This window comes from Mustela lutreola, chromosome 15 (genome assembly GCF_030435805.1).
Source record: "Mustela lutreola isolate mMusLut2 chromosome 15, mMusLut2.pri, whole genome shotgun sequence".
Classification (NCBI taxonomy): Eukaryota; Metazoa; Chordata; class Mammalia; order Carnivora; family Mustelidae; genus Mustela; species Mustela lutreola.
The window spans coordinates 25,170,622-25,180,101 of NC_081304.1; the positions used below are offsets into that span (position 1 = coordinate 25,170,622).

A 9,480-nucleotide genomic window follows, 5' to 3' on the forward strand; every position below is an offset into this window, starting at 1 on the left:
CGCGTGTCAGAGACTGTGCAAACCCAGCGCCCTGACAGAGGACTGTCACCCTCGGAGAGGGGCCTCTCTCCCTGGGTTGTCCATAGCGACGACCAGTGTTTATGGTGGGCTCACGGTATGCGGGTACTTTCTCAGCACTTAACCTGTATTAACTCATTTACTGTGGCCAACAACACTAGGAGGACTGTGCTATTTTATCCCTATTTTACAGATAGGAACACTGAGGCCCAGAAGGAGCCCATTTTCCGTGTACCCGGCTTGGTCTCGCATGGCCTGCAAGACCATGGGAGCATTGTCTCGCAGGCAGACATTCTTGTGTCAGGGAGACATTCTTGTCAGGGAGCATTCTTGTCTCTTCAATGGGGTTTAAAGACAGGGACCCTGAGAGACATGGTTCACTTCTTCCTGTCTTTGCAGGCTCCACACTGAGGGGAGCCCAGTCAGGCATGGCTCCCATTGATGATCGGCCTGTCCACCGTCCGACAGTCCGTGGCCTGTCCTGCAGGCGGAAGGGTGGGTCTGGCCCAGCTGGTTCCAGTTAGGCACAAGAAAGCTGGCGAGGGGTATATTTAGCCCTGGTTTCTGGAGGAGCCAGAGGTCTTTCATCCTTGGAGGCGCTGGCCACAGTGGGACTCAGGCTGCCAATGCTGGGCTCATGGGCTGTGGGGCAGGCAGGCTTCGGGGCAGGGAGTGGGGTCAGGGAGGAGAAGGGGCACATCCCTGAGGCTGAGGGGAGAGTGACCACGCTGTCCAGGGCAGCCGAGGTCTGGCTGCTGCGCTCAGGATGTGTTTCTGTAGGCCGGAGGGCTTCTGGCGGAGGTGTGGGAGGGGAGGGCCAACCCAGGGTAGACTGGCCCAGGCCCAGCTCAGGCCTCACGTGTCCACGGCCTGGGGCTCATTACCAGGACTTTGCCCTCTTCGGGGGTGGGGGACTACTCTTAGGAGGGGTAGGCAGGGGACAGAGTTCAAGGAATAGGAAGGGTGGGGGGTGGCCTCTCTGTTCCCTCTCAGCAGACTGACATGTTTGGGCAGAGATGTCTGGAGACAGTGGGAGGGCTGGGGAGCAGGTCCACGTGTGCAAGAGAAGAAGACAGAGGCATGCAGAGGGGCCGCCATGAGGTGTGTTCAAGTGTACGGAGGGCGCACACCTGTTTGACTCAGTACCACGTGTCCCAGGACAGCGGGCAGTCACTGAGCACTGTGTGACCGGGCTGCCAGTCTGCGATGCCAGGCCGTGGCGGGGCCTGTGGCCGGGTTTCGGTGGCGATGCAGGGCTGGGAGGACCCATGGGTAACCGTGGCCTTGCTCCCCCATGGGGGAGCGGGATGGCTGGTCACCCTGTTTCTGGGGGACAGCGGACCAGTACGGTGGTGACTGAGGGGCTGTGTGATTGTGTGAGGGTGTTGGTCTCTGTGTGTGTGACGTGGAGACACATGTGTGGGGGCAGTGTGGGCCTTTGGCTGTGAGTGCGTGCCTGCGTGTGTGTGTGTGTGTGTGTGTGTGTGTGTATGTGTGTAGATTGTCATGGGCTGTGTGTGTGTGTGACTGGGTGTGTGAGGGCAGCCAGGCCAGCCGCCACCAGCCGGCTTTCTATTGCAAACAAGACCCGTTCCTGCTGAGGGTCATGCCCTATTGTCCTTCCGGGGACCCCCACCCCAAAGCCACAGGCCCTCTGGGCCTGAGGGAGGGAACCCTATGGGTTGTAAGCATCTGTCTCTCCCCTAATCCTCTCACCCCACTCCCTCCAACCGTCCCCACAGACGGCAGGCTTATACCTGCCCCAGGGCGGGAGGCAGGGGAGAGAAAGAGGAGCCTGCCCGCCTGCCCGCCGCCCCTCTGTGTCTCTGCGCTCAGACAAAGAGCTCACCCTGGTCTCTGTGGGCGTCTGGGAGACGCTGGGGGGATTAGCTGCCCGCGCCGCCCTCTCCCCACCTCGTGCCAGCCCACCCGGCTGGCACCAACACCTCGGAGCCCAGGGGCGGTGCCCTCACCGCAACCTCTCCAGCTCCGAGTGTGTGTGTGTGTGTGTGTGTGTCCTCCCCCAGAACCTGGTGGAAGCAGAGGCACAGCCCTTAGAGAAGCGGGTTCTGGGGCTCACACCTCCCACTGCGGGTCGGGACTGGATCTCCCCTTGGTTTCTACTTTCCCATCAGCCAAGCACGGTCCTACCAGGTCCTTGCGGCACCTTCGTGTCTTTGAGTACCATTCCTGGCCCTTGTACCCCGCTCCCACTGCTGACTGCGCCTCAGACCTTCCAGACCTTTCCATTTGCGTTCCTTGGGGGGAAAACCTGATGGGGCCGGTTGAGCCTCAGAGTAGGGGGGAGAAGGGAGTGGGCACCCCTGCCATGTCAGCGTCAGTGTTGGGTCAGGAGGGATGGGCTCAAAATGGAGGAGACTTGGGGAATGACCTCAGGTCTCCGCTGCTCACTGTGGATCTGGAGAGCTCTTGTGGCTTCTCCATCGGGGAGGGTGAGGGCATGGTTAGAGTCACCGGCCCACGGCTTCGAGGCTAACCTTTGCTGTGTTTTGTGCAAAACCAGACGCGATCCTCCAAGTTTTCACGTTAACTCTCACTGGATTTTTCTCAACAGATAAGAGAGGGATTGCTTCTTTTCCCGTTCCACAGATGTTTAGACCGAGGCTCTGCGACACTAAAGGATTTCCCCGATGTCCCATATCTGGTGAGCAACAGGGCCAGAATGGACCCCGGGGTCTTGCTCTGTGTCAGGAGAGCCCCTTTGGCCTTTGCGTGGCTGGGCCTCTGCCTCCTCTCTACCTTATCCCTACCACTGCCGAGGAGTCTGCTTGAGAAACCTGGGGATGGAAACAGGCCAGCGGCACCTGGGGGAGACGACCCGGGCCCTCCCTGAATCACACCCCACCCTTAAGCAATAGGGCTCCATTCCACGGACAGTTCTCACCATCCCTCCCAGGCGGCTGTGGCTATTTGTGGAAACTCCCTTCCTCTCCCTGCCGACTGGGTCGGGATCTACTTTGTCCCAAAGACCTCTCCCAATTAATGTTTTTTTTTTAAATTTATTTTTATTTTATTTTATTTTTTAAAGATTTTATTTATTTATTTGACAGAGAGAGATCACAAGTAGGCAGAGAGGCAGGCAGAGAGAGAGGAAGGGAAGCAGGCCCCCTGCTGAGCAGAGAGCCCGATGTGGGACTTGATCCCAGGACCCTGAGATCAATGACCCGAGCCGAAGGCAGCGGCTTAACCCACTGAGCCACCCAGGCGCCCCCCAATTAATGTTTTCTACGAAAATGTGATTCTGGGGGTTTAGTCCCCTCCTGCTGCAGGTGTCTCCTTTCGTTCAGTCTTTAGGGGAGGCCGCGAGGCACGGACGCCTTCCCACCTGCGAGAGTAGACTACCAAGAAGGAAGCTCGATTTCTCAATGGCTGAAAGACGCTGTGGAGGCTGGGAGCTGGCGCAGCACCTGGAAAATAAATCATGATCAACACACGGAGATGGACATACAGTGCATACAGAGTGGGTGGGTGATATATGGAAGAGGGTGAATGATTGCACAGGTGAGGGGGCGGGGGATGCATGGGGGCTGTGGGCGAGCAGGTAGGTGGGTAAGGAAGTAGGTGGGACGTGTGGATGGGTACGTGGGCAGAGTTTGAATGGACGGGTGGGTGAGTAGTTAGGTCAATGGGTGCATGGGTGAACGGTTGAATGATAGATTGTAAGGTGGTTGGAGGATGGTTGGATGGAGATGGATGGGACAGTGGGTGGATGGTGTGTGAGTAGATTTGTGGCAGGAATCTTGGAGCCTGGAGGTGCCTTTAGAAGACTGGCTATACACAGGGAATGAATTTTCCATGGTTTTGGTCAGTTCTCAATCATTTGGACTGATGGAGAGAAACCATGTCATGGAAGAATCTAGAAGATGCTGATTGGACTCAACCTGATTTATGTCATACTTGGGAGGGTGGGAGTGAGCAACGGGCTCTCACCTATAAAGTCTGAGGGTCTGTGCGTTTGTGACCTGTCAGTCACACAGGCAGATGTGGCTTGTCTTGGGAGCCCAGCTTGGACTCTTCTCTTGCTCGCCGACACTTTCCTTGCTCCTACGCTGGGAAGGACGGACTCTCCTCCCAGATGGACACAGAGTGCCGATGTCACTGCCATGATTCTCCCGCATCTGTCTCTGGTGGGCTCCCTCCTCCCCCAGAGTCAGGGAAAGGTGACCAGACTCTCTGGGGGTCCAGTGTTTCTTTCAAGTTTCCTTGAGGGTAGTCAGCACGGAGAGGCTCTGAGTCATGGAGGTTGGCCTGGCATCTGCCAAGTGGTGTGATGGGGTCAGGAAATTAATAGCAGCAAAGCTCCCCTGACAACAGAAGGGGGACAGTGGCGAAAGCTCCCTGAGCTGTTCCCTGGAATGAGGGGAGGCTACCAGGAGCTGTAGCAAGACCCAGAGCGCAAGGGTGCCTGGGTGGCTCAGTCAGTTAAGTGTCTGCCTTCAGCTCCTGTCATGATCTCAGGGTCCTGGGATCAAGTCCTGCATCGGGCTCTCTGCTTAGCAGGGAACCTGCTTCTCCCTCTCCCTCTGCTTGTACTCTCTCTCTGTCGCTTTCAAATAAATGAATAAAATCTTAAAAAAAAAAAAAAAAAAAGACACAGCACTCAGATGCCAGGGCCGGGGTGTGCTTGGTAGGGGGATGGCTGGGGTGGGCTGTGAAATCATTTCTCTGTCCCACCCCAGGTACTAGGCCTCTTCTGGCATTCGAAAGGACTCTCTTTGGCCCTTCTCTTCGGGGGGGAGAATCCCTGGCAGAAGGGGGAGTCTGGATTGCCCTGCTTTCTGTGACATTAAAGGAGCCTCATGCAGACTGCCTGCTGGATACCAGACACCTTGCAGACGGTCCCACAATTTCCTTTCAAGATAGGGAGCATTTCCCTCCATTTTACAGATGAGGAACTGGGCTCAGAAAGGCGGAAGAATGTGCCCAGGATTATCAGTCTAGGAGGTCACAAAATCAAGGTTCCCCTTCAAGCTGGCCTGGCTTCTCGGCCTCATGCAGCCTCTCATTTCTGAGACCTCCCCTCCCCCTCCCCCTCCTGGATTCTCAGGTCCAGATGCGGGAACAGGTCCGAGGAGCCCGCAAGACACAGGAGAAGACTGTAGAAGGACTTTCTTGCCCACTGGATGTAGAACTCCGGAGTGGGCAGACGAGGAAGGGCAGAAAGACACGATCTTTAGAGGAGGCCACCTTGGTGTTCCCAGCACAGCTGACTGGCTGGCCTGAGACTGAAGATGGTCAGAGGCTATCTGGAGAACCACTCCCCGCCCCCTACCGCCACCGTCATCCAGCGGGGCCAAGAGGGGCTGGAATCCCCTGCCTGGGCCGGACTTGGGAGTCTTGAGGGAGTTTTCTGAATCGGAGGAAAGGCAGATCATGCAGACCGGGGTTGGACAGAAGCTGGGTGGTTCGGAGCCCATCTCCGGATGCCAGAAGTGGGTCTGGGGGAATGCCGGGACCTATTTCCTGGGAGACGGACAGGGAGACGGTAGCTGCAGGAACCATGAGGGAAGCCAATCTAGACAGTCCCTGGGGCCAGAAGCCAGCCATGCCCCTGGGGATGCTGGGAGGGCAGTGGGGCCAGCCGGAGGGGATGCTGGGAGGGCTGGGGACCAGGTGGCTCAGGCCCCCGGCCAGTTGAGCAGCTGGGTGGAGGGCTGGGGGCTAGGGGCTGGGGCAGGGGAGGGTGGAGATGGGAGGTCCAGGTGGGCCTGAGCAGAGGGCGGCCCCTCCTGTGTCTCCCCTTGTCCCGTTGGCCTCTCTCCGCTCTCTTTGATGCTTCTCACCACAGACTTCAAACAGGCTGCCCTGTGCTTCCACAGCCATCCATAATTAGGGCTTCTCTTTCGCTTCCTTCCCTGCTCTGATCTGGCTCTGGCTCTCCTGTAGTCTTTGTCTCTCCACCCTCTCCCCTTCTCCCTCTTTCTCTTTCCCTCTGCTCCTGGTTCTCTGGGGCTCAGGTTCTAGACTTGTGCCCCAGCCTCCCCAGGCTGCCGTTCTGCCCTCTCCCCTTTGATCTGTCGCAGTCTCTTCTCTTTGTCTGACTGTCCACTTGGCTTTTCTGTCTCCTTTGCTGTAGCTTTTTTCCATCTCTACAGCCTCGGCCTGTGCCTCTCCTTTCCCTCCTTCCTTCCTTTTGAAGTGATCTGCACCCCCTTCCCACGATGAAGCCTGCCCTCGGCTGTGCCTCCCGGGGTTGAGACTGGCCCTGGGACAGGCCTGTGGGCTGTCAGCTTCGTCCCCGTGGGAGCCCTCTGGGCTCTCAGCATGGCCCTGGGGCCTCCCACTCCTCCCTGGACTTCCTTCAGGCCCTTCCCAGCTCTGGTTTTTCTGGCCAGGCTGACCTCCCTCTCAGGGGCCGTCTTTGTGACCCTACGACAGGTGATGCCTTGTCCATTCTCTTTCCTGGGAGAAGATTCACTGTCTCAATGGGAGACTTTACAAGGCCTGGAAAGTAGGGGATGAAGAACCCTACAGATCCCCCAGCACTAGGGCTTGGATTGGACCAGGAGCCCTGCTGGGGCCCAGGCATCCCTGTCTCTATCAGGCATAGAGCTTCCCTGTGCCCCGACCAAGGAAAAGGCTCCCACTCCCTGTGTCCAATCCCCTGGGGCACCTGGTGTCCTGTCCCCGACTCAGACCCCCTTGGAGGGGTAAACCTTGAGGGGTAAACCTTGTGCAGTGAGTGGTCTGGTCTGTGGATAGACCCCCAGGGCAGAGGCAGACAGGTTGAACCCTCCCACGATGCTGCAGTTCTGGACTGGCCCTGTCCTCCCTGGCCTGTGTCCCAAGGACACCGTGAGGCGGTGATAATGAGAGGGGTGTGACTAACCTCTAGGTTGGACATGATGTTTGCCAGCTAACAGTGCCCTTCCCTGGTCATGTGGGAGCCTCCTGACCTCCACTATGGCTGGGGAATGAGATGACCACATCCTTTTTACAGAGGAGGACTCCCGGGGCCCAGGGATTTCCCAGGTATCCCTCCAGGGCCCCTCCTAGAAGGCGAGGGCAAGCTGGCAGGGCAGGGGACTCAGAGCCCCATAGGAGCTCGGGCTCCAGACCATGGGGAACAGGCGGGACACCTGGATGGTTCTGGTCCGTTCTACGTTCTAGGCCAAGATGGGTGCCCACTGGGTAGATGGGAGCTCAGGAGTAGTGGGGATATACAGGAACCCTAATTTTAGGCATTTTGGGACAGACCCCAGGAAAGAGCATGCCTGGAGTATGACGGGGGAAGGGGTGGGATCAGGAACTCAGTGGGCTGTGGGGGGAGGTACCCCCTCAGAGTTGGCCAGACCTTGGGCAGAGGGGGCTCAGTCTGGCAACCCAAAGATGTGTGAGTGTGTGTGTTCATGCGCATGACGGTGAGGGAGTGTGTGATTGTGTGTGCATGTGTGAGTGACGCGGTGCGTGTGCACGCTCGGTGTACTTGTGACACTATAAACAGGCGTGCGAGCGGGTGTGCTTGTGTGAGTGAGCCTGTGCAGTTGAGGGAGCCTGTCTCCAGATGGGAATGAGGAAGAGGGACTGTGTCTGCCAACAGGTCCCCAGTGTGTGTGTGTGTGTGTGGGTGTGCGCGCGCGCGCGTGTACTGCCCCGGGGTCTCAGATGGTGTGCAGCGACACAGACACACGGACACCCACAGATGTGAGCAAAGAGCTGTGAGAGTCTGGGCCCGTGTGCGCATGTGCCGGTTCTCTCCCCATCTTTGGGATTAGCGCACCGGGCCACCCACCTTCCTCCCCTTTCCTCTTTCTTTCTCCCCTCCCTACTCAGCCATCCTTTGAGGACCAAGCGCTGGGACCACTGCCCACTTCCAGAAGCACCCTGGGGACACTCTTTTCTCCCTTGGCTGGCAAGAAGGGGAAGCAGAGCCCAGGTTGGGGTGGCTGGTTCAGGAAGGACGGGCATGGAGGCCCCTATCTCGGTGAGGCCAGGGAGCAGAGGAGAGGAGGAGGAAAGTGGCCTCCTGGCCTCCCCCTTCCCCGCAAACCCAAGGCCCAGTGTGGGAACGGGAACAAGAGAGATTGTTCTGTGTCAGCGTCTGAGTCCCGAGTGTGTATGACTGTGGGACCATGCGGGGTCAGGGAGGCGGCCCTGGCCTCACCTGCCCTGGCCTCTCTGGGTCTCTGCTCCTCCCTTGTGAAGGCCTCTCCTCCTGGTTCCAGCACCTGGCTCCCTGCGCCTCACCCTCTCCCCTACCCTAAGAACCCTGGCCTCTTCTCCCACCTCTGCTGACTTGGCAGGGCCTCTGGTCTGAGGTTCTTGGCTGGGAAGAAGTCTGGAAGAGTGAAGGAGGATTTTCTGTTTTTTTCTTTTTGCCTTTAGAAATTGGGGATTTGGGCTAAGGTTGGCGTGCTCACCCCAGACAGACTTGTCTGAGCACACCTCTCCGGCAGGGAGGGACAGGTCTTTCTGTCACCATGCCCCGGGGTGGGGAGACTTGGGCACGAGGGCAGAAGAGCACCAGGCCCAAGACAGGCAGCCGGTGTTCTGCGGAGCCCCCATGTGAGGGAGGAGGAGCAGCCTTGGCTGGGGACCCCTTGGTTTGATGGGAGAGACAAGACACACTGGATGCCTGGAGAGCTGGCTCCACGATGAGCCGTCAGCCAGAGCCTGGAGACCCACAGCAGGCCTGGGCTCAGAGTAGCCACACAGTTCTTTGGATGAACGAAAGGAAAAAAGGAAAGCAGGCAAGAAGGGAGGACACTGGAGCTGGAAGGGACAGGGGGACAGATGGAACTGAGCTGTGAGGCTCTGGGTGGCTGGTTCCTGAAGGCCATCTGAAGGACACAGAGACCCCGTTTCACCCTGGAACTTTGCATGCTGCAGCAGCTGGCATATTTGGATCATAGGGGGGCCTCACTAAGACCCTGGCTCCGAGCCCTCCAATTGTCCTTCCTTCATCGTCTCTTCTTCCCTCTGCCTCAATCTCCCACTAATATTCTGGGGAGACTATCTTTTCGGCATCCCAGATGGCTGTGGAAGGGCTCCTTGCCTGCCTCGGTGCAAAAGGGTGGCGATAGTGGCAAGAGCCACCAGGTCATCTCTGTGGGGGCAGGTGGGATGGGGAGACTGCTGTGGGGAGCTCTGAAGAATGGAGCCCCTGGGGGGTATCTGGGGCCCACCCATTCCCAGGTAACCTGCTTGGCTGCAGCCTCAAAAACGAGGCTCAGAGAACCCCAGAGATGAGTGGGTGAGTGGGTGGAAGCAGGCTCCAGGCCACTCCCTCTTGGATGATTCCAGCACTGTGAACCCGCTCTGCCTTCCTGTGCCCTGCTCTCAGCCGCAGGGGCCTTGTCTTGGGAATCTGATGGAGGAGGGACAGCAGCGTAGGGAGGGGGTCCCAAGACCTGAGACTAGTTTTCCCCCATCACCTGGAGACACAGGGGGTAGGGAATTCACATCCCCATCTGACTGTTTCCAGCTTCAAGGAAGAGGGAA

General features: G+C 58.1%; 1 long non-coding RNA gene across 1 annotated transcript; it reads left to right on the forward strand.

Moving 5' to 3' along the window:
- The first annotated feature begins 1,005 nt into the window (after positions 1-1,005).
- Positions 1,006-4,576, forward strand: LOC131816705 (uncharacterized). The gene is made up of 3 exons (XR_009348148.1): positions 1,006-1,119; positions 2,594-2,683; positions 3,327-4,576. It is a non-coding gene; the product is annotated as an uncharacterized LOC131816705 (long non-coding RNA).
- The last annotated feature ends 4,904 nt before the right edge of the window (positions 4,577-9,480 follow it).